This window comes from Camelus dromedarius, chromosome 12, assembly GCF_036321535.1.
Source record: "Camelus dromedarius isolate mCamDro1 chromosome 12, mCamDro1.pat, whole genome shotgun sequence".
Lineage (NCBI taxonomy): Eukaryota > Metazoa > Chordata > Mammalia > Artiodactyla > Camelidae > Camelus > Camelus dromedarius.
Genome location: NC_087447.1, coordinates 40,541,351 through 40,567,650, shown reverse-complemented (window position 1 = coordinate 40,567,650; position 26,300 = coordinate 40,541,351). Strand labels below are relative to the sequence as shown.

The 26,300-nt window shown below is 40.7% G+C and overlaps 1 pseudogene; it reads left to right on the top strand.

The window, feature by feature from the left end:
* Positions 1-2,254: 2,254 nt before the first annotated feature.
* LOC105086711 (ferritin light chain-like) overlaps positions 2,255-26,300 on the top strand; it is a 49,618-nt pseudogene continuing 25,572 nt past the window's right edge.

The window sequence follows — 26,300 nt, the reverse complement described above, 5'->3', positions numbered from 1 at the left end:
GGAACTGAATGGTTCTGGAGAAATTTCCACTCAACCACTGTGAGCCCCTATGAAATATTCTGACCTACAACAGGAGGGCTTCTTTAGGTCAAGAATACTCTGCCTGATTTTCAGACCCTCTTCCCTAGATGATGCTGGGCACTCAGTGACAAATCTGGCCTAAGGGACTCCCCCCTGCAAGCTCATTGCAGACCAGTTTTCTCTATCAGCAAATCTTCTTCAAGCATCGAGCAGTCATTAGGTTCCAGCTGCAGCCAAGGTAATGCACATAAAGATGTGAGATTCTCCGGTTCGACGAGGCTCAATAGACTTGGTACTCCTAAACTCCTTTTTAATAACCGCCTTTTACTAACTGCCCGTTTTATGATCTCTCGGGACATTTCTAGAGAGCATTGGTCTCATTCTATGACATTTTTTTCTTCTGCCTAATTTCACTCATAGAAGATAATCTTGACTTGAAACTCTGGAGTTTCCATGCCTATTGTCACTCATCGTTGGAATCCCCATCATTGAAATAACTACACCAGCAGCAGCAGTGATTGCCACAGTGATGGCGGTGGGGCCAGAACCACCCAAGCACCACCCAAGCTACCACCATGGCAGCAGCAGCAACAGCAAACTCAAGGTGGGGTAGAGAATAACAGTTCGTTGAGATCTTTTTCCCCCTCTCCATCAGTGAAACCCATGCCGACCTCTTTTATGAACTCCCCTCCTCTTTATGCCCTGCCCTGCCCTCTCTTCACTTCCCTGTGCTCTCAAGTCCACTGCTCAGGTGGCATTGGAGGCATTTGGGGATCAGACGAGAGGAAGGAGAGGTTGCAAGAGAAAGTGCTCAAATCTGTCCTTTCTCCTGCACTCAAGTGTTGTCCTTCCCCAGGTCCCAACACCTCTCCTGCTGGCCCCCAAAAGCCCTCCTTAAGCAGGTTGGCACCTGGCTTCTGGCTTCCCTGGCCCCAGCCCAGCCCCCAGTGCCCTGCTTTGATGGCAGATTCCCAGGCTTTGCAGCTGACAGTTTGGAGCCCTTGGCTGGCAGCCAGGGTGCATCGCTTCTCATTACTTTGCTCACTGCAATTCATTTCCCTGTGATTGGAGACAATTAGGATGCCAACAAACGGCCGGCCCAACCCTGTTTGGCAGTTACATAACCACAAACATGTGTGCACTGCCCCATTGGAAGCAAGGGAGCTGCTAATGAGGAGGGTTAATTACAAAGTGTGGGTCAGCCCAGCATGGCCCCTCACCGCATTTCACCCACTGCTGGAGAGAGGCCAGCCACTGAGGCTTTGGCTGCAAGGACCAAAATAACTGAATAGTGGCCCTTGTGAGGAGAGAATTGCTGAGCCCTGTTTAGGGGGGCAGAAAGGGGTGGGGAGGGGCACAGCTCTCTAAGAGGCCCTGGCCCTGAGAACATTGTGACATAATCTCCAAAGGTTATTTCAATAGTGGAAGAATCACGGGCTCTGGGCCCCTTGGCCTGCTTGCTATTCTCTTCCTCCTTATGTTCCCCAGAAGGACTCGTAGCTTTGAGTTCCTGCTTCTGTCTCCTGCTTCAAGACACTGAAATATTTTTTTTAATTTTTTAAATTAAAAATAAAAATAAAAACCCTGAAAATTAATTAATTAATTAATAAGAAAGAGAGAGAGAGAAAGAAAGAAAGAACGAAAAAACAAAAGAAAGAAAGAAAGAAAGAAAGAGAGAGAAAGAAAGAGAGAGAAAGAAAGAGAGAAGAAAGAAAGAAAGAAAGAAAGAAAGAAAGAAAGAAAGAAAGAAAGAAAGAAAGAAAGACACTGAAATATATCCGAGGGATGACTTGGAAGTTGTTCAATGCTCCCACACCTCGTAATGACTGTGCCCTAAGGAAAGACACTGAAATATATCCGAGGGATGACTTGGAAGTTGTTCAATTCTCCCACACCTCGTAATGACTGTGCCCTAATGAACTACTAACCAGCCATACTGAGTATCCTGGAGTCAAAAATGTAGGGGACTGTCCACCCAACACCACTTTTGGACTCTTAACCAGATCTTTTCCAACCAGCCATCTCTGTGCTAGCTTAAAGTTTTCACTTTCACACCTTGCTATAAAAACCCGGACAAGAGCAGCTTCTTTGATACCTTACTTTCTCCCTCTTCAAGCTGCCACAAGGTGTGTTAAGCATCACTTTTGACATCACAAATGGAAGACAAGTTCCAACATCTGCAGTTGAAAGAATTAAGAGAAAAACTTTGCTCTGAGCATAAGATGAGTTGGGCATGTCGCTCAGAGGTAAGGCTGTACATAGTGTGCACTGACTGGAAGTGTGGGAGAAGCCCACTTCGCAATGGGGAGCAGTCCTGATGGTTGCAGGAATCTTCCAGACCTTTGTTCCTACTTGCATCACTCAGGAGTTCCATGTGATAGTCCGAGTCTTCTTCTCCAGTTCATTTTTGTCCATTCCTACCTCATACATGGACAAGATGAGACTAGTCCCTGCACAACTTCTCTCTTATCCTCCAAAACTATTCCATCCTCCAATGTGTTTACTATACTTTTGATCAAAGAATAACATACCAATAATTGTTTTCAGATTTATTATCATAACACTGTCTATTTTCATCAAATGCCAAGATAGATGCTTTTCTAAAACACTATAAATATTATCTAATAGCAGGAATTTGATAGTCCCACCAAATTCCCTTTTGGCTCCTTATTTTCAGTTTACAATATGGACTTAGTCCTTTCTCTCACAAGGATGTGACCTCTGGCCTTGTAGTAAGAAAATTATTTATGTACTCCAGTTATCTATGACTCAAACCCTTCTAATCGTGAGACATTCAATCAGTTTGAAAGGGTAAGGATCAAATAGTGTGCCATGAAAAGCAGGGAGCAGTAGAGAATGAGGTCAATGGGGTAAGTGGAGGCCAAATAACAAAGGCTAAAAACTGTATGCCCCCTCTCTTGCGGACAAGAAGCAATACTAACTTTTTTTCTTTTTGGACAAATGATGACACTATTCAGATGCACACTGCCACAGGCCTGCCCAGATTTACACACAATTCCCGGACTACTAGCTATAAATCCCCCCTTCCACTCCCCATCAAGGAGTTCCTCACCATGCAAGTGATTTAGGATAATGCTATTGTGGAAATAAACACGTATCCACTAAAATATTCAAACAGATAAATCATTCACAATCTTCAGGACTTTAACTCTTATTACTAACAAGCTTCTGACAACAGGCAGAGATTTTCATCTGTTCTGTTTACTGATGCCCTCCCCAAACACTGACATCAGTAACTGACACATAGTAGATGTTCAAGAAATATTTGTTGAATGGGTGGTTGGATGAATCTGTCTTACAACCGATGTGACACCCCAATGTGTTATGACACCAGAGGCTGAGAACCACTGTGGCTAGAAAGCACACTGCCATGGAAGGCTTTTAAGTAAAGAGTTGACAGGACCATACGCATGTTTCTGAAAGATCACTCTGCCTGCTGTGTGAAGGGTGGAGAGGAGAGGAAGGCCGTTAGGAGGCTGATGCAGTGATACACGTAGAAAATGATGAATTCCTGAACCATGACAGTGGGGATGGGGCTGAAGAGGAAGGAGGGGATTCAAGAAATATTTACTAGAACTAAACAAAACTTAGTCAAAGAATCTCTCTCCCCTTCTGTGTCTTTCAACAGGATCAATTTTATAGTCCAGAGACGAGGACCAGGAAGGCTTATTATACTGAAATCATAGTGACAAAGCCCAACTGCCATTAAATGCAGGCAGAGAAGGAAGTCACCTCCATGTTATAATGTCCAGAGCACATGAGGAGCTGCAATCCAAAAATATCTACGCCACTCACCGCCTGAAATTATACCGTTAAAGCAACATTCTTTGGTTTTAATCCTTGCCTCTCCAGATGACTTTTAAAAAGTTAACATACTTGAGAAGGGGGGAAAGGAAAATTTATTGAGTGCAAACACCATGTAAGGTACTCTGCCTACTTTTAGTGAATCCTCACCGGGACCTTGTGATTTTAGTGCTGTTAAGGGGAAACTGAAGCTCAGAGAGATACACAGGAAATAAGTGCTGAAGCTGGGATTTGAACCCACATCTTTGTCATTTCTCTTCTTGGCTGAATCCTGAATACTTTCATGATTGTTGTTAGTGCCACTATTTCTAGCTTGTTCCTTTTACAAATATGAGAGTAATGGGACTAAGGGAAGAGGAAGTGGTAGAGGCTCTAACAGGTGTGTATGATGCAGACAAGACGGAATAAGTTCATAGATAATAAGCATGTTATACTCCACAACTTTCCCATACATTACACTTCAGTGCAGGTCTGTACCGGGAAGTACTCAGAAACAACCAGACCCAGACACACTAGTGTGGTCCAGGATCCTGAACACTCTCACTCTTAAGAGTGATGAGTTATCAAATCACAGCCAAATCTTTCATCAGACGATCCCTATGGTCTTAAAATAATATAATTAATAATAATAAAACCAGACCAGGGAGCTGAAAATGGAGACAAGGAAGAGTAACTTCCTCCATATTTACCAGAATAATAGAAAGGAACTAGCTGACCCTGACCCTAAGAGGAATACTCCCCACATTTAGAAATTTACTTTTCTTTTGTAGATCTTCTCATTTTATTAATTCTATCTTGTTACTCTCCTCCAGAACTCAGTATTCTTCTACATCTGGGCAGTCTTCCAGTCCCACTTCAGAGATCCTAGAGTTTTGTTTTTTTCCTATTTTTTCACCTGGACATGTCTAACAGAGCCAGGTTGTAATCTCACACTTCACCAGTAGGGGCTGCCAACTATGTTGACATAATGTTGTCAAACCTAAAATAAGTTAATTTCAGTTTACTGACATGAAGATGTATCCCAACTTAATGGTTCTTAAGCCTGAAATCTGGCTTGAGTTCACTATATCAAGGCATACAATGGGAAGGAAGGAGATGGGATGTTAAGCAGAGAGGAGGAAGGGCCAAGGTCAGAAAGTGGAGACAGAATAGGCAGGACCAGAATTGCGCACCCTGAGTCAGAGCAGAATGAGAGCTGGGTCAGAGCCAAACAACAGATTAAGGGTTAGTAAGAGACCAAGGTGTATCAGACACTCAGCTGATTAGATCTGTCCGCTTTCTCAGAACTGATCAGGTTCAAGAGCTCTAATGCATGCCAACCAAACTTACAAGACACTGATTGATAAACCAGATGCTAAGTCATTAGTTTTCAGAGAAAAATGAAAATGATAATTTGTCTGGAACCCAGAACATCCTCTGAACAGTGCTAGAGATAAGCTAACATTATCTCAGTCTCTGGCTCTCAACTCTTTTAGATCCTTTAAAAGGCTTCCCTCTGTGAGCAATACTGTACAGATGCTACATGCTGGTATAGCTGGCTAGGTTAATGCTCTTTCTAGCCATCACATCCTAGAAAAACTCTCCTGAGACTACTCTGAATTCTCATAGCAGTTATGTCCATCCTTTCTTTCTTTCATTTAATTAATACTTATCGATGCCTGCTACATGCCCAGCAATGTGCTAGCAGCTGTGCATATAACTGGTCAGTGAGAGGTGTGGCCTCAGTGCTTGTGAAACTTACATTAGTACAGGGAGACAGACTATCAACAGGGATACAAATAAAATCACCACAGAGTGCATGAAGGGTGTGAAGGATAAAACGTTGCAGGAAAGGATAACAGAGAGCCTCCTTAGATAGGCTATAAATGTGACTTTTAACCGGAGACCTGAAGAAGCCAATGTTACAAAGAAAGATGGAAACAACAAGGTCCTATGGTATAGCATGGGGAACTATATTCAATAGCTTATAATAACCTATAATGAAAAAGAATATGAAAAGGAATATGTGTATATGTTGAATCACTATGCTGTGCACCAGAAACTAACACAACATTGTGAATCAACTGTATTTCAAAAAAAAAAAAAAAAAGATGGAGAACACAGGGTAGGGGCTGGGGTTCCAGGCAGGGGTAAGGCATGAGCAAAGCCTCTGAGCTGGGGCAGGATTTGGTGTGAAAGATGATCACTGTTGTTCGAGTGCAATGAACAAGCGGGGAGAGTTGTGTGAGAAAAAATTGGAGAGACACTTGGGGACAGATCATTCAGAGCTTCATGTGCCCTGATAAGTAGTTTGTTTGGGTTTTATTTGAAGTGAAATGGGAGACATGGAAGAATTCTGAAAAGTAGGGTGATGTGATGGGAGCTGAATGTTTGAAAGATTGCCCTGGCTGCCTTGTGGAGAATGCATTTTGGCTTAGGTGAGGGTGGTGTCAGTCTGTATAAAGGGAAGTAAACTAAATTGAGAGACAGTTGGGAAGGAGAATTGACAGACTTACTGATGGTTTGGATGTAGAGGAGGGAAAAAAGACAAAAATGACTCCTAGGTCTGCAGTTGATGGTGGGACCTAAGAGAAAGACAAATTATTTTCTACGAAATGTTTCTCCTACCTGGGTCAATACTTCATGTTCTCAAAATTCTGGAGGGAAGCCTGTGTGTATTGCTAGAGATTCTCCCCAAAGAACTTCTGGACCTGTTAAAAATAACTGAAAGAGCCCATACTTAGTCGGTGGCAATCATGATCTTCCTAAAGAGACATCAGCTCAAACAGCAATGTGAAGGACCAACTCGCTCCCATTTTAACCTCCTTGGTATGGTGGAGCAACACAGCACATTTTTAATTTACCATCTCAATTAAATCATAATATTAAGGTCACTCTTTAGACACTCCCACATCACATTATTAAATCCTACCCACTTATCATTATTATCACTGCTGTTATTAAAACTTGATAGGTGTCTCTGGAGACCTTTTGAATGAACAGCAAATTCAGAAGAAATTAAATCTTTTTTTTGAAAGTAAATTTTGCCATTCAAGAACTAGAATTGGATACATTAACCATAAAGAATACTTTTCAGTAGTTTTTTTTTTTTTTTTTTTTTTTTACTTAACCGCCATTTGTTGATTGCCTCCTGTGTTCCAAACACTATCAGACCTTCACAGTTGCTCCCTGAGTGGGTATCATTCTCGCTTGAAGTTTGAAAACACTGAGGCCCACAGAGGACATGACTGGGCCCAAGGCAGGGGCAGTGATTGCCACTAGGGTACCTTGGACACAACAGTCATGCTCTGTTTTTCACTATGCTCTTCTGAACGTGCTTCTAGTTATGATTTCCTTGGGGTTATCAGCAACCTCATGCATAAATGACATCTTTATAGGCATCAAGGAAAAAGAAGCCATGTGCCGGGGAGAGCAAACTCAAGTGCCTACTGGACCCAGGCAGATGCTGCTAACTAGTGAACAGGCCTGATAGAAGGAAACACGGGGAGCCACAGGGACTGGCAAACTAGGGCCCGTATACCCATCCCTACATGACTGCCGCTGCTGGGAGTGTGGCCCGTGCGGCCAGACCTTCTGAGCAAGAGATCCAGATTTCCATGTGAGCTCTTGCTCTCAAGTCGTAAAAGTTTGCAACAAAACGCAAGTATTCTTAAAGATACTGTGTGTGCCAACACCAAACAAGCCTAATAAAATGGGTATGTGGACAGAATCCAGGCTACAAGCTGCCAATTTCTGACTCTACTGTTGAGACTGTTGAAGCATTATTTGTGATCTGGAAGAATTTTAAACAATCTTAATGTCCAGTGATGTGAGTTGGCTCAGATACCTGTGACGCAGCCAACTGATTGAATTTTTAAAGCCTTTCATAGTCAGCAGTAGGAAGACCATCTAGCACACTAAAAATCTTAGGATAAACAGCAGGGCAGCATGATTCTACTATGACATTAGATTTAAAATCAAACTACAAAACGACACCCAGTCAAGTGTTTTATGTCTTGAACTGGCAGGGGTGGGGGGCCAGGGATGGTTACAAAAGTGAACACACGTGAAAAGTCTTCCAGCTGTACAGTTATGGGCACTTCACAGCATGAATGTCATACCTCAATAAAAAAATTAATGATGCCTGAGCTATGATTGCATTCTGTATCTTTTTGCATGAATAGAAACAAGAATTTCAAGGAAGCATAGGCAAAGAAAACACTTTGATTGTGCTGGTTGTGGGAGAATGGAAGAATCTTTGCTCGTTCCTACATGTTGATTTCTATCACTGATACTGTACTAGAGTATTTCTTTGGAGTGGGGGTGGGGAATCCTTGAAATATATTATCTAAGAAGAGTAAGAGTAGAACATAAACTGATTAAAAATAAATACATCAGTAAGTAAAAACCTTCCCCTTTCGATGTAAATTCAAAGCCCAAAAGAGAAATTCACTGTTTACCGTTTGATCTGGGTCCTTTTTCAGCCCTTTCCAACCAGACATATTGAGGGCACCAGCTGCTGCCTCAGCTCCAGCCCTCAGCAGGTCAGAAGAGAAAATGGGAGGCCCAGCCCTACAAGGTAACAAAGAGGCATGATGCTACCTGCCCACGGTCCCTTTTACTGGAAAGCCTCTAGCAAGCCAGAGGCATTGCTGTGCCCACTGAGCTTCCACTGCTCCCTCTGTATCATTAAGGATGCTTTCTGCTGCAAGTAATAGAAAATGCAACCAAATGTCTTAACTACTGTAGAAAATTCATTATTTCATGTGTCTAGAATTCCAGCTAGTGTGACTCAGAGGATCAAAACCAGCAACTCAGTGATGTCGGCAATGGCTCAGATTCTCTCCATATCTCTTCCTTTCTGTGGCTATTCCCTCCACCCTCCAACCTCATGGCACTAGTAGTCACAGATACAAGTAATCTGAAAGAACAGAGAACAAGTTCTTTGTTCACATCCAGCAAAGGAGGGATGTTTCCCTCCGTGGTTCTCTGTTTAAGAGGGAATTAATTTTCCCCCACAAATCCCCCAGTGGACTTCTCATGTCTCAGAATCAAATAGGACTGAGTCACATGACCGTTTAAAAATTAATCCCCAGGAAATAGGAGGATGAAATTACCATGAACAACTTGGACTAATCATCTGGACTGGGGCTGATACAGGATGTCAACCCCAATGACCTTATATCCCTTATCAATTTTACCTCCTAAAAATACCTTAAATGTGTCCACCCCATTGGTTTCCAAGTTACCATAATCTCTTGCCTGGACTATATCAAGAGCCTCCCAACTAATCAGCCTACAAGTTCCTCGTGGGTAGGGACTGCCATTGCACTCCCAGCTCAATCAATCTGCCTAATAAAATGTAGGAAGTGGAGGGTCAGGGTAGAGACAGGATATGAGCTAGAAATGGAAGGAAACCTTATTTTGCATTGAGTCCTGCTTCTTCGCAAGTGACAATGCACCAAGGTTAGACTGTGTGGTACTTTGGCTTATATATGGTTTACAATGTGATTCTCAGGACTAAATGTACTCAGTAATTAGCAAGTTTCTCCTGAAAATGCCAAGTTTAAATTCAGAAAGAACCACCTGCCAAGGGGGAAAAAAAAAGACTTTCATTCATCCAACGCATTTTTGAGGACATTCTACCCGAGGCAGTGTGCTCGACACTGGAGACACAAAGGTGAATAAGACTGACACAGTCTGCTGTCTCGGAGCTAACAGTGTAACACAAAAGGCAGTCATTAAACAACTAATTACAGACTAATTATTTAATTGCAGTTTTGAAAATGCTGTTAATAGAGAAATATAGGAGAATGACACCATATCATGGTTTGAGATGGGAGGCATGAAATCAGAAAATGCTTCCCTTAAGGAAATGACATTTAAACTGAGTGGAGTTCAGCCCAGAGAACAGGTAAGGCAGAGGAAATTATGTGTTCAAAGACCCTGGGGCAGAATGAAATACGAAAGGACTAAAAGTCAGTATGTCGAGAAGAAAGAATAAAGAGAAGAGTAGTGCAAGCTGAGCTGGGGGAGGCAGAGGCGGAGGGGAGTGTAAGCAGGGGTAGATCCGAAGGAACTTTCACACTAAAGGTCTAAGCAAGTGATGGGATTAAGAGACAGAAGATGACACCACAAGCAACTGGGAAGAGATCATCAGACACAGAGAATAAATAAGCTGTTCTCCCCAGTTCTGGGAGAACAGGGGCTCCCTGGCCAGTGGATGGAGCTCTGATTGATCTGGCTTTTTGGGGTTAATTTGCTCTTCTACTCAGCTATGACACCTCAGTCACTAGAAAGCCACAGATCTCAGTAAATGACATGGTGTTTCCTTTCCAGCATCCTTAGGGCTGGTGTGGCCCATGGGCAGGCTGGAGGTACTCCTGGATACCTAGGACATGGGTCTGCACTTTGCCCTGGCCATGTGGCCAGCCTCTTTCTTATGCCAAGATTTTGCATTCCAGACAGGAGCCCTGCCTATTCCTCCAACCTGGGCTGTGCAGAGGGGTTAATCTGCCTGTTAATTTTCCACATGAAGTAATATGCACAATGAAGCACAAATGAGAAACAGGACACCAACACCGTCTCCAGCTGAGAAATCAATTCATACTTGAAATTACTCTGGGTGACCCTACTCACCACTGGGTTCCTATTTCCATCTATCCTGATTTGTAGAAAGCTGTCCTCCTGGCGCACGCAGCCCCCAAGAGTGCCCTGGGAGGTTTTCCTGCTGCACCCCAGTGGCACACTAATGGCCCAGTGAAAGGAGCGCCAACATTGACAGCAGAGCATCCCCAGGGCAGGCAGGCAGCACGATTACACAGCTCGGGTAACATGGCCTGCTGGGCCGGTGCTCAGTGTCAGCTGCGGCATCCAACAGCTTGAGCTCTGGCAGAATAATATCTGGGGTTCAGAGGCCACTCCCCTCTCCCCACCACCTCAGCTGATTAACTGTCTGGATCATTTATTCATTTCACAAACATATACATGAGTGTCAGATACTCTGCTTGGTTCAGAGAAGAGAAAAAGATGAAAAAGATCCCATGGATCTTAACACTGGAGTTTAGAAGAAGAAAAAAAAAAGCTGGGCTTTTGTCCCAGCTCTTCCTTCCATTTACTAGATATGTGATCTTACGCCAGCTACAACCTCTCTGTGCTTTAAGTTCATTACCTGTGGAGCAAAGATGATCTCTATTTCCTACAGTGGTCATAAGGGTACACATATACAAACAAAACTAAGCTTCCATGCACTGGCTTGTCACTGCATCACATAAAAGAAGTAGCGTGGCTTGTCACCAGAGGTGGAGATTATAATTGGGATGATCTCACATAAAATATAAGCCATGTGAAAAGGCCACACATTGTATGATTCCATTTATATGAAATATCCAGACCAGGCAAATCCGTAGAGACAAAGCATATTAGTGGTAGCATGAGGCTGGAGGGAAGGGGGAATGGGAAGTAACTGGAACAGGGTTGAACAGGGTTTCTTTCAGGAGTGAGAAAAATGTTTTGGAGTTAGATGGTGGTGATGGCTGTACAATTCTCTATAAAAGAAATCACAAAATTGTATGCATACTTTAAAGAGATGACGTTTATGGTATGTGAATTATATCTTTTATCAATAAAACTATTATTTTAAAAATATATGTGTGTGCATATGTGTGTGCGTGTGTATGCCATGTGGCATATATAAAATTCACTTTGGAAGTATCTCAGGAGGAGATACATGCACTATAAATCAAGATGATGCAGACAGAAAAAAACAAATGGTAGATTCGAGCATGAGCCAGGAGCAAAGGTTTCAAGAACAAGCAGCAGGACCTGCAGGTGTTAACACACAACCCTGATGCTGCTCACATAGGCAGCCCATCTCAGATTGGACCAGCCACATTTCAAGTGTAGGAAGCCACCCGTGACTAACCGTTATCATATTGGACAGTGCAGTTTTAGAAGAAAGACTGAAAAGGAAGAAAGGAAAGACACACACACTAATGGAAACCATGCTCTCCAATGTACCTGACTCCACCTCACCAAGCCCTGCCAGACAGGTGGCATGAGCTCCATTTTTGACAACTGAGCAAACTGAGGCTTAAAGAAGTTAAGCAAGAATAAGGAAAGGGGAGTTTTATTTTCAAGCTGGGAGAGAAGGTGACTGAAGGGAGGGGATTGCAAAGGTAAAAAAGAGCGGAAAGATGATGGGCAGAGGCAGGTCCCAGAGGATGTACGTGGAGGGTCACTTAAGAAGGACAAAACCCCACGGGATAGATGCATTCTACATATCATGGCAGAAAGTGTGCAGTTATTTTCACCGTGTAGAATTCTCTCATGCCAGAACCATAAGGATGGTAGAGAGACACTCCATCATCACCTGGGACAGGCTTGAATAGGAGCATCAACAAAACTATGTTTCCACTCAGTAGAAGCTGAGATCCCAGCTACAAGGATTTGTACTGATGGCAGGAAGCAGCCCACGCCGTTCACTTGGCATCTCCCGGCTGCCTTCTCCCTCTGACCTTACCGACACCCCACCTGCACCCCAACAGCAACAGCAGCCCTGGCCTCTTTCTCCTTCCCCTCTCCAGTCCCTTTCTTTCTCCTCGCTTTAGCATCATCTGATTCCTTTTCTCTGCAAGTCTTTTTTTCCAAGCCTCTTTCCTCTCCATCTTCATAAATAATCCAGGAGAGGCATTCTCAGCAGCTCATCTTTCAAGTGAGTAATTTGAGTGGACCTCTCAGAGGTAGGTCTCCTCACTACGTCATCCATCAGATACAGAATGGAGGGGGCGGGGGGACATGATGCCCACTCCCTCTTCTGCGGCATTTTCCCTTCAGACGTGGAACAGGCGTGCGTCAGGCAGATGTGATGGGACTCCACTCGGGCATGGCTGTTGGCTCTGCCTCAGCAGGCTCCCTGACTTTCAGGAAGATACTGCTCTCCCCAACTTCTTAAGATGTGTTTTTACAACCCAAGGAGTAGGAAGGATGGAAGAAAGCCAAAGTCAAGTTTAGTTTCCAGCTCACAGGACTCCCCAGCCAGCATTAAGTCAGGCAGCTTGATAAGGTGAAAAGGCCCTGGGCTTTTATGTTTTCAGACTTGAGCTTGAGTCCTGATTCTGCTTTTTCTTAGCTTTGTGGCCTTGGGCAAGTTACTTAATACCCTTCCCTCGACCCCCAGAAGCTTGGCTGCCTCATATTTTAAAATTAAATTTTTGTTTTAAAGAACGGAGAGATTTTTTTTTTTTAAAGCTGTTTGGGCCAGTTACAACTAAAAGACAAAGTGCACAAACAGACCAGCTCTTCATCTCCTCTTGACTATTACTTCCCCTCATTCCTTTCTTTGGATAAGAAGAATGTCAGACTAACTCTGTAGGCCAGTGTAGACAGGGGGTATGAGCTTGTAGGACTAGAGACCTTGTGTACCACCTCATCCTCACCCCATGGTCAGTCTCACTTGCTTGTTCAGAATAACACCCAAGCTGAGCCAAAGTGATGGCAGCCTTTTCCCTGATCTTGCATCTTTTGTCAACAAGACCAAAAGAAGGTCAAAAACTCCACCCCCAGTCCTGAGTGTGCAGGCAGGGTGGCCTCCCGCAGTTCCCTTTATTAATGAAGCCCTGGTTAGTTTTGCAGCTCCAGCATTAAAACTCCAATTACTGACACCTAAGAATCTCTCTGGGGCAGTGTCAGGAAGGGGACAGGGAGGAGGAAGTTGGGGCCACAAAGATTTGGAGGTTCAGCAAACTGAGACATTCAGTTCTCTCCATACTTAGCATCTAAAATGGTACCTAAAATGTAGCTGGCAAAAAAGAGCGAAAGAAAGAGAGAAAGAGAGAATGAAAGAGAGAAAGAGAAAGAAAGAAGAAAGAAAGAAAGAAAGAAAGAAAGAAAGAAAGAAAGAAAGAAAGAAAGAAAGAAAGAAAGAAAGAAAGAAAGAAAGAAAGAAAGAACGAGAGAGAGAAAGAGAGAAAGAGAGAGAGAAAGAGAGAGAGAAAGAGAGAAAGAGAGAGAAAGAGAGAAAGAAAGAGAGAAAGAAAGAGAGAAAGAAAGAAAGAGGAAGTTAAAAAAATAAATAAATGGCATGCAGAGCAACTGAAACAGGATATTCAAAAACAAGAGAGATGTGAGAGAATATAGAATGTTCAGGAAACTGCACACAATTTGGTTTTGTAGAAATGTAACAATGTATCTCTAAGAGAGATAGTGGAGTCCAACCAAGAGAGCTTCAGCAAGCTCTATGTACCCACCCAAAGGCAGACCCAGACAGGGGCTCACACCGCATCCCAGAGTCCTCCCTCCTTGCCAAGATCCTCACCCAAATCCCCCAGTTGGTCACACTCTGCAGCAGCCGGTTTTCTTTTCCTTCTGCTGCTCATCCTTCACCTTCATGGAATATGCCATTACAATGTTCGCATAGCTTTATTAATAGACAAAAGCTGAAAACAACCCAATTGTCCATAAAGGATGAATGGATAAACCAAATGTGGTATATCCATCCAATGGGATATTACTCAAAAACCTAAAAAAATTAACTAATATACACAAAAACATGAATGACTCTCAAAAACATTATGCTGTTTAGTTTCCATTGAAACTAAAGAACAATGAAATAATCTTGAAAGTAAAATAACTACCAGCCTAGATTCTATACATAGCAAAACATTTCCCAAAATTATAAACAAAATTACTATATTTTAAAGCCAGTGAAAACAGATTAATTTGTCAGAAATATTAATGAAATTTTCAATACTTTGAACTATATGATAATGAAAACCTAAGAGAACAAAATTAGTGGGATGCAGTTAAAAGGATGCTTAGAGAAAAATTATACCCTCAAAGTGCATATTTTAAAAAAGAAGAAATTTTGATAAATCTAAGGATCTATCTAAAGAGTTGGGAAAAAAAACAGCCAAAAAGAAAAAGAAAGGGAAAAAAATATTAAGATGAAAAATAAAGAAATAACCATACAAAAAGATCAACAAAGCCAAAAGTTGGTTCTTTCAAAAGACTAATAAAATGCATAAATCCCCATCAAACTGATCAAGAAATAAAAAAAGAAAATACAAATAACAAAGAGGATAAGTAAATGGAACATCACTACAGATCCTATAACCATTAAAAAGATAATGATCACTGGGGGAGTAGCTCAAGTGGTAAAGTTTCTGCTTAGCACGTGCAGAGTCCTGGGTTCAATCCCCAGTACCTTCACTAAAAATAAATAAACTTGATTATCTACCCCCAAAATAAAAAAAAAAAATTTTAAAGATAATAATCACTATAGCTTGCCCAGAGTGAAGTGTATCATTCAAATAGCCTTGCAACTATTACAAAAAATGTATTATTTTAAAATTCCTTGAAAAGAAATCTCTAGGCCCAAATGGCTTCACTGGAGAATTATACCAAACATTTGAAGAAAATTTAACACCAATTTACAAAATATTTTCTAGAAAATAGAAAAGGATGGAATTCTTTGCAACTCTTAAAGAAGCCAAAATTACCCTGATACAAAACTAGTCAAAGCAATACAAAAAAAGACTACAAATCAATATCCCTCATAAATACAGATATAAATATTATTATTAACAAAATAGTCTTGAAAATGCTGAAATAAAATAACTGCCAGCCTGGATTCTATACAAAGCAAAACACTTTCCAAGACTATAAGCAAACTTACCATATTTTTAAATTAGTAAAAACAGATTAATGAGATAAATTCAGCAATATATAAAAAGTAGGCTATACCATGACCAAGCAGTGTTTATTCCTGGAATGCAAAGGTCAATATTCAAAATCAGTCAATGTGATCCAACATATTTACAGGAGACCAACCTATGAAATGGGAGAGAATATTTGTAAATGATACAGCTGACAAGGGCTTAATTTCCAGAATATGTAAATAGCTTCTACAACATAATAACAACAACAACAAAAAACTCAATTCAAAAATGGGCAGAAGACCTAAGCAAGCAATTCTCCAATAAAGACATAAAAATGGCCAATAGGCATATGGAAAAATGCTCAGTATCACTAATTATCAGAGAAATGCAAATCAAAACTACAATGAGGTATCACTGCACACCAGTCAGAATGGCCATCATTCAAAAGTCCATAAGTGATAAATGCTGGACAGGGTGTGGAGAAAAGGGAACCTTCCTACACTGTTGGTGAGAATGTAGTTTGATGCAGCCATTATGGAAAATAGTCTGAAGATTCCTCAAAACACTAAAAATAGACATCCTATGATCCAGCAATCCCACTCCTGGGCATGTGTCTGGAGGACACTCTAATTCAAAAAGATATATGCACCCCAAAGTTAATAGAAGCACTATTTACAATAGCCAAAACATGGAAACAACCTAAATGTCCATCAACAGATGACTGGATAGAGAAGTTGTGGAATATTACTCAGCCATAAAAAGAGTAAAATAATGCCATTTGCAGCAACATGGATGGACCTGGAGATCATCACTCTAAGTGATATAAGCCAGAAAGAGAAAGAAAAATACCATATGATATCACTCATATGTGGAATCTTTAAAAAAAAAAAAAAGACACAAATGAACTTATTTACAAAATAGAAATACTCACAGACATAGAAAACAAACTTATGGTTACAGGGAGGAAAAGGGGTCAGAAGGGGTAAATTAGGGCCTCAGGATTTGCAAATACTAACTACTATATATAAAATAAATAAATAACAAATTTCTTCCATATAGCACAGGGAATTATATTCAGCATCTTGTAGTAACCTATAGTGAAAAAGAATATGAAAAGGAATATATGTATGTATATGTATGACTGAAATATTAGGCTAGTGTTATTCTAAGTGAAGTAAGCCAGAAAGAGAAAAATACCATATGAGATTGCTCATATGTGGAATAAAAAAAAAAAAAAAAAAGAACATAAATACAAAACAGAAACAGACTCATAGACATAGAATACAAACTTGTGGTTGCCAAGGGGGAGGAGGGTGGGAAGGGACAGACTGGGACTTAGAAATTTGTAGATATTGACAGGAATATGCAGAATAGATAAATAAGATTATACTGTATAGCACAGGGAAATATATACAAGATTTTGTGGTAGCTCACAGTAAAAAAGAATGCGACAATGAATATATGTACGTTCATGTATAACTGAAAAATTGTGCTCCACACTGGAAATTGACACAACATTGTAAACTGACTATAAATCAATAAAAAAAGTTTAAAAATAATAATAATAATAAAAACAAAGAACAAAAAAAAAACAGGCTATACACCAGAAATTGACACAACATTGTAAACTGACTATACTTCAATTTAAACAAAATTGCATGAGAGAAAAAAAGAAAAAATAAAATAAAATACATAGGTATGAAACATATAGGAACTATGCTGAAAATCATAAAACTCTGAAAATGAGATCTAAATAAATGGAGAGAGATATTGTGCTCATGGATTTTAAAACTCAACAATAGATGTCAATTCTCCACAAAACAATGTATATAGGTTTAATGTAGTTGTTAATCAAAATCTCAGCAGGGCTTTTGAGAACATAGACAAGCTCATTCTAAAATGTATATGGAAGGGCATAGTTATAAGGAACTAAAATGGCTGAACAGATTTTGAAAAAGATGAATAAAAGAGAAGGAATCACTCTACCCAATTTTAATACTTACTAGGTACTGACAGTAATCAAGACTATGCAGCATTGATAGAGGAGAAGACACATAGATCAATGGAACAGAATAAAGAACCCAGATATAAACCCACAGAAATATACCCAATTGATTTTCAATAAAGGTAAAAAGCAACTCAGTGGAAGATTTCTCTTTTCAATAAACCATGGTGGAGCCACTGGATATGTATTGGCCAAAAAAAAAAAACTTCACATAAACCTCACACCTTATATAGAAAATAATGCAAAATGGATCACAAATTTAAAAGTAAAATGTAAAACGATAGAACTTTTAGAATAAAACTTAGGAGAAAATCTCCAGGACCTATGTCTTCCTAAATATTTATTAGTTTTACACTTGATTGAATAACAGAGAGAATGTAAATGGAAGAATACTGCAAAATGGCCATTGCTTCCCACCTATGCTCCAATACTCATGAGACAATGTCCTTAGTAGCCCACCCTAATTGGAAACATCAGAAGGGGAATTCTGGGAAATTATATTTCAGGTTAGCTAGGTTAACACATCAAAAACCATCACAAGGGGGACAGTATAGCTCAGAGGTAGAGCACATGCTTAGCATGCATTAAGGTCCTGGATTCAATCCCCAGTACCACCATTAAAATAAATAAATAAACCTAATTACCTCCTCCGCGTCCAAAACATATAAACAAAAAAAAAACCTTTAGAGATTAGAAAAAGGATATAGGTCAGAAAGTAAAATCTGCATAAAGAAGAACATAGATGAAGAATAAATGAAGGTAAAAATTTTTTAAAAAGCCATCAGACATTATATATATATATATATATATATATATATATATATATATATATATATACACACACACGCATATAAACTTAAGTTGACACCACACAGTACCTTACCATACCACACACAATACCAAAAAGCAATTACGAATGCACTGTATATCTATTTTTTAATTTTATTTTTTAATATATTTTTATTGAAGTATAGTCAGTTTACAGTGTTGTGTCAATTTCTGATGTACAGCACAATACTTCAGTCATATAGGAACACACATATATTCGTTTTCATATTCTTTTTCATCACAAGTTACTACAAGATATTGAATGTAGTTCCCTGTGCTATACAGTATAAACTTGTTGTTTATCTATTTTATGTATATTAGTTAGTATCTGCAAACCTCGAACTCCTAGTTTATCCCTTCCCACCCTCTTCCGCCGCTGGTCTATTTCTGTTTTGTAAATAAGTTCATTTTGTCTTTTTTTTTTTTAGATTCCATATGGTAAGTGTGAATGCATTGTATATATCTAAATATAAAGGGCAAAGCAGGAAATCTTCCAGAAGAGAACATAAACAAACATCTCCATGACCTTGAGGTTATGAAGTATTTCTTAAACAGGGCATAAAACTTACTAATCACAAAGAAAGTGATTGATAGTTTAACCACATTAAAATTCAGAAAATCTACTTATGAAAAGACAAGACATAGACTGGAAGATTTAAGAGTAGGAAAACAAGCCTCAAACTAGCAAAATATATTTGTAATATGTATATATAACCTACAAAGAATGGTATCAATAATATATAGAGAGTATCTTAAAAACTGAGAAAAAAAAGAGTCAAATAAAAAAAAGAATTTCCAAATCACCAATAAACATATAAAAAAGATGTTCTTCAAAGAAATGCCAATTAAAGTAACAATTAAATACTAATGTCCACCCAACAGAATGGCTAAAATTTAAAAGATAAGCTATATCAAATGTTGTCAAGGAAATGGAGCAACTAGACCTTTCAGATCCTACTGCAGGAAGTATAAATTTGTTCAACCACTATAGAAAACTGTTTGGCAGTGTCTACAAAAGTTAACTGCATTTATAACCCATGATTTAGCAATTTCATCAATGATGTTAAAGTCATTGGGTGCCTTCATGAGTGTTGCTAATATTCTCTATCTTGACCAGGCTAGTGGTTACATGGGTGTGTTCCCTTTGTGAAAATCCACCAAACTCACTTAAAATTTATGTACTTTTCTTTATCAATGTTACTTTCAACAAAAATGTTATTTAAAAGTTAAATTTGAAATGGTGATAATTAGCATATACAAACACAAAAGGGTCAAGAATGTTTCAATATAGATTGCCCCAGGGAGGATAACCAGAAATACCAACCATACAGGGAACCAGATGCTTGGAAATGAGGAACTTACGGGAAATGAGTGCTAGGAACCAAAAGCAGTGAAGCCAGGAAAGAAAGCCAAGATACCAGATCAAGAAGAGGTGAAGCCAGAAGATCCCTGAATTATAGGGGCTGAAATATGAGATCAGAAGCTGAAAAGCATTTAAAGATGAAGGAAGTGGTGCCCAGGTGAGCATCAGGATAGACATTATTGAGCAATGGGATCATCTGAAACCATGAATGTTTTAACCATTTATTCCAATCATTTTTTAGTCTTACTGTGCAGTACTTCTTGGTTCCCAACTGACAGAGGTCACCTTGCAGTCTTAGATTATAGAACTTAATTTCTATTTGGCAATTCTCAAAGGATTTCAGTGGAGGAGGGGGAAGGGAATTCTCACTATGATATATACTAAATATTCAGAACCACTCTTTCTCTGTCTCTCCTTGGTCTTTGAAAAACCAAGAATGTTTGTAATACAATAATGAAATAAAAATAAAGCCATTCATCAAGAACCCTGTATTTATTTTCTTTATGTCTGAAGGTTGTTAAATCCTAATTATCCTGAACTATTTTCATACTGCTGAGCAGCCTCCACTTATGAAGTCAGTAATTAATATTCAATTTGCCTAGAGCTTTCAGACTTGCATGTTAATTATTGATTTCTTAATCACCAGGATGGGTATTTGAGAGCTTTAGAGAACACTGACATTTCAGTAAATGTTACAGAGTGATCATCTCTGTAGATTGGGTTTTTAAGAAAATATTTTACAATCTTTGTTTTCAGATTTCCTCTCCACCTGCAGCTCTGATTCTTCTCCTGAAGCATCTGTGTAAGCTTTGCACTGGTATTATTGATATAATTATGAGTATGAATCTGGAAAAGGACAATTCTCCTTTATGGTCTCAACCTGACCGTCTGTCTACCAGTTCATCTCTCCAGCAGAGGTGGAGTGAGGAACACTGGCAACACAAGCAAAGTAGAAGGAGATGAAGTGTTTGGTTAGACACCGGGGAAGTGATCCAGCTATAATGGTTGGTCTAGTTGCAATATCTGGATTATCCAAAGCACAGAACTCAAAGAGACTCTATTCAGGGAACAGAGAAAATTGATGGGAGGTAGTTCTGATGGCAGGTAACACTTAATGCTCAGGTAGCAGCAGCAGCAAGTTGTGACCAATTAGGTCTTTCACAGCAGGACCCCAGCCAGTCATGAGAGGACCCAAGGAACAGGTCTATTCAACTCCCGGGGAAAGTAACTGACAAGAAACAAACATGCTCTCATGAACTTAACTGACTGGGCTGGTGCTCATATCAGAGCCCCAGACTGAGTTGAGAGCCTAAGTGTCTTCTGACCATAGTCTTTGCACGGCTGGAGTCAGAGGAGCACGCACACACACACAGACACACACACACACACACTCATCAATATGGGGCAGCTCATGGAGTATTTCATGAGTGAGGATCCTGGAAAAAAGATAAATATACCAAGTCCATCCAAGCCATGCTGGAATCGGTCTGTGGGAGACCAGTCGAGAGCCAGGAGTAGACATGCTTAGGCAAATGCTGGAAGAAACGGGGTGGAAGGAAAGGACATTGTAGTCATGTAAGAGACTGGACAACAAACAGGCAAGATAGAGGAGATGTAGATATGAAGTGGGGCAGCTTAAAAATAAATCTTGAGAGCTTCCAGGTTGGTGAACACTGGAGATTTGAGGAGAACGGCATACTTGGAAAGAGCATCATGATAGCTCCACACCCTTTCCCCATACCTTGCCCTCTACATCTCCTCCATCTGGATGTTCATCTGTATCCTTTATCATACCTTTTTTATAATAAACCAGTAACCTAGTAAGTAAACTGTTAAAAAATTAAAAGTCTTGAAAATACAACTGCTATATTTTTTCCTTGCTGTTTGACACCCTACTGCCCAAATAGTGAATAGGTCTCAAAATGAAAGGCTCCCACCAGACGAGTGTTAAGAGGGTTAGAAAATGCTATGGTGTAGATGCTCTCCAGCACCCAGTGACCTTGGAACAGCAGCTCTTCAACAACAGGTTACTAGAGTGGGGCTGATACAACACAAATGTCATTTCTGTTCTCAGGACTCGCTAATAAATGGAGCGGGCCTAAGCCCACAGAAGGAGCCAGAGAAGCCAGAAAGAAAGAAATGGGGCTTGACAGAAGAAGGCCATTGTGAAATTCCAGGCTCCTAATTTATGCTGACCCTTACGTTAATTCTACTTAATGAATTGATCCAAAGAGGATATTTCCCAGCAAGAAATTTAATAGACAAAATAACATATTAATATCAATGTCATATATATATGTACACATATACATATACATATACATATATATGTATATATATATATATATCTTTAAGTATCCCAAAATAGTTAATGGGGTTTTCAATAGATTGGTTGACCATTTTTCCACCATACAAGAGAAATGGATTTGGGAAACTTAATTATAGTTAGTACCTTTTAAATTATCTACATGAATCCACTTTTTAAGCAACTTTAAACAACCACTTAAACTTTTTAAACTGGGGGCAACTTGCCAGCAGTTATCCCAACTCAAGATGGTTGACCATGTACACATCCATTGTCACCTTTACATTCTACTGCATCTTTTTCCTGAAACATTTCTGCCCCATGCTGAGCTCTAAGCCTGGCTTTGAAGCGATCCAACATAAGTTTGATGTAGCAGTCACTTTAAAAGGGCTCAGCCAGTGCTCAGTCCTGACCCTCTTCTCACTTACCTGCTGTGGTAGATTGTATTAATAGCTCCAATTCTTCATCCTCCCTGGATCTGTTCCCTTTCATTATGATGTTTCAACCTCTCTCACAAAAAAAAGCAAGCAATTCCTGTGCCTACCTCCAACCTGGGTTCTACCGTGTGACTCGCTTTGCCGAGTGAAAGTGAGTGAACAGGTGTTTGAAAAGTGCTTTTTCTGGTCCTGACTAAATGTACCTTCCAGATCTTCTTGATCTCTGACGTGTTCTTAGTTACTCCCACCTCTGTCTCAGGAATATATGAAAATTCAAGTGTTCATCCTTCTCAGGGCAGCAGATCAGTAGGATTGTCCTCTCTGCCCTGATAGCCGTATTTTATTTTCCTGTTTCCACACCACAGCAGCAGGGGACTTACTAAAAAGCTGACATCTCCTAGGATTCCTTTGACTCTCAGATGCCCCATGTTTTCTAGAGGTTACAGTCTCTTTACAGTTTGCAGTTGATACTGGGGACCCCTTTCTCAATGACCATCACCTGCATACAGTCTTTTCCTTCATTCCCAACTCTTTTCTCTAAGTACAGAGATTTTTCTTTCCCTCTAATAGTAGAAATAGGGAGAAAAGGGAATTGGCTAGCCAAGTGTTCTTCCAAAGCAATTTCTTATGTCAAGACAATTCATTTTGTTTTTGTTTTCTTCCCATTTCTGCAATGACCTCCCTTCCTTGATAGCCAAGGTGCTAGTTTCAATGATGGGAAGGGCAATAGACCAAATAAGGGAACTGAGACAGCAACAGCAACACACCAGCAGAAACCAATCACTACCCCATTTGTTCATTTGTATATCGGACCAATAAGTGCCAACTCACAGACAGGTGTGATCCAGGTGAACTGACAAGTCACCTGAAGTATCAAGTGTAAAACAGGAGCTCAGAAGGAGTATCACACGGTGGAGACCAAAGTAGAATAAAGCTGTTGATAGAAACCCCAAGCCACAGAGATGTCAAAAGCAAGAGAAGATAAAATAGAAAGCTCCACACTATGGCAAGGGTGTGGGATTCAAGGGGAGGCAAATTGAGACTGGAGTTCATTGTGCCCATGCAATGGCAGGCCAGAGAGATACCACTGTGGCCATAGCCTGCTATTTTCAACATGCTCATGTCTCAACTGTGCTGAGACCACACTTTCTCCTTTCTAATGCAGCCATGTTCATAAAGCACTGCCTAACAATCTGGAGGAGTCTGGAAAGCATCCACTTTCATCCTCCAAATGGAATATGAACCAGCGCTCATGGTTTTTTGAGTTTTGCCACATTCTCATGTCTTAGGGATGCTTTGGTCATGTGATCACAAGTACACATATTGCTGTCCCACCACTCTCACCTGTTACAAGTCCTCTCCTGGCAGTCAGTCAAATCTTCTACAGATTCACCCTGATATTTTGAGGGTTTCAATTATTAGAACCAAGCATTTCTGCTATTAAGGTATTTATCAGTCCTCCATCAACATAATAAAAGATGGAAGCATTGCCACATCCACATTCACAAGGTCCAACACGTAAAGGGATAAAATAGGATCCCCTTCCCTTTCCAAGCCAGCCTCCTATAAGTGGTTGAGATTCTTCTTTTTTTTTTCCTTCTCTCCCCAAATTGGTTCTTAATTCCTTGTCCACTTTTCCTAACTTGGGTCTAATGATCACTCCCAAGCTAGGTCAGATGTCCCTTCCCTGGGCTCCATGATACATTACACATCTTTCTGTCACTCTACTTCCAATTATTTTTAAACTCCCTGTTTACAAGCCTCACTGGACTGTGAACTCCTCCAAGGGGGGTACTATGTCTTTTTGTCACTTCTCTATCTCATTCATCTCTGAAACCTCAGGACCAGCCAAGCACAGGGCCTGGCATACCTTAGACTTTAGGAATATATAGTGGTGGTCAAAGCAGACTTGAAGTAATTGCAGTCTCTGAGCCTTGTCCAGAAATCTGGTACAGCTGCCAGAATCTCTTGGCCTTTACCCATTACCCTGCCCATGAACTAAGCCTCACATGGTTCTAGTAATCACCTGGACTGGTTCAACTCAGCCATGAGTCTCAAACACCCTAGAAGAAACACCTGGAGAAGAGGAAAAGGGAAATATTTGAGCAAGTACAGCCAGAACACTGGTCAGAGATGAGCTGTGGAAAAACAAACATCCTCCACCTAAAAACGGATGTGCAAGCACTCTGTACTGCGAGGTGCTGTCTGGGCCAAGGATAATCATTATTTCTGCTGTCTGGACCACTGGAGACAGGATGCATGACCCCAGTGCATCTTTTCCATCTTTGTCATATATTATTCTATGAATTTTTGATGTTTCAATCTGTGTGCTTCGGGGAGAATAGTGGTGATTACAGAAGAGTACTTTCCATTCTCCTGGGCATGTGATAGACGGCTGGTTTCCAGGCATGCTTCCCTGCAGGAGGGAGAAGCCAAGGGCGTGCGATGCTAGCTGTGAGCAGTTCTCACCTGCATCACTTCTGAAAGGCAGACTAAATCCTTTCAAGATAGGAAACTGTGGGTTTGCCTCTTCCCCATTTTGGCAATTATCCTTAGGCTGCTCTCTTTCATACAGTTATGGAGTGGTTATTTGGGATTAGAGGAGCAATTGAATCTGTATCAAAAATAAGTTTGCGATTCCTCGCCTCCCTGACAAACATGTTATGACTGCCTTTGCAAAGGGGCATTTACCTGTCTGTCAGAAATATACTTTGTTTTCATTTGGTGTGAAATCCTCTTTTACTTCCGAAAACGCATCTGTGGAATAAAACGGAGGCTTCTGACAGACACTTCCCAAGGGGCAGCACGAGCCTGCACCCTGCGCATGTGGGTCCTGGCCTTCGAGCAGCACCATTTGCCAAGGAAATGCAGTCGTGGCCCCGTGTGCTTCAAAAATAGAACCCAAGGATCTCCTTCATTTCCAAGGATATTTCCTTCATTTCCAGCTGCTGCACTCATTCACATGCTATTTAAGAGATTCCTTTCCCGAATGGCCTCGCCAGTTTTTCCGGAAATAAGTACTTTGCATTTAAAGGGGGTTAGCTCAGTGACGGCAGAGTCCCTACCTCATTAAGATCCCGGGACGTGGGTGCTCTCCTGCTTCTTAAATGTGCTCAGAGTTAGCAGCGCGTCATCCTTCGGTTGAGTCACCCAGTTTTCAGGCTATCATCTCTCGCACTTAATGAAAACCTTGAAAGTGTGTTGTCAAGAGCCAGCTCTACTATTAGTGGTAATACCCACCTGGAGCTCTCAATTTGCAGACTGCTTTCACATTCACTGCCTCTTTTGAGCCATTTAACAATCTTAGGAGGTGTTTTCCCACTTTCCAGATCAGAAAATGAAGGCTTGGTGAGGATAGGGGTCTTTCCAAAGTGAAGAACACTATGGATAGCCTAACCCAACTCTCCTGAGTAGATACCCTAGGCTTCTTCCATGGCCAAAGAAAAATCACTAGCAATTAGCCCAAAAGTTATGGGACTAGGGCCTGGACCCAGGTGAGTGCTGAGCATGCCCACAGTTTCCTGTGGGATTCTAGCATACAGGCAGGGCTGAGAACTGCTGCATTCCCCCACACAGCTCTCCTCCAGTCTCTGGTCCTGAGCTCAGGGATGACAATGGGAGCAATGACTTTTCATGTCGGAAGAGGCTGGGGCTTCGTGTATGTGGTTGGGTGGGTGTGGTGGGGGAGGGCACGGGAAGAGGTGTCTAATCTGCATATGGACCAAAGGAACTCTGAGAAGTCAGGGTAATGCGGTCCCTCTTTCTTAAGGATCCTCACTGAAAGAACTGGTAAAGAGGTTTTGGAGAAATGTGATCAGTCCCTAGCCACAAATTTAAGACTGACTTTGTATATTGCACACTTATTTTATTTCAGTTTCTC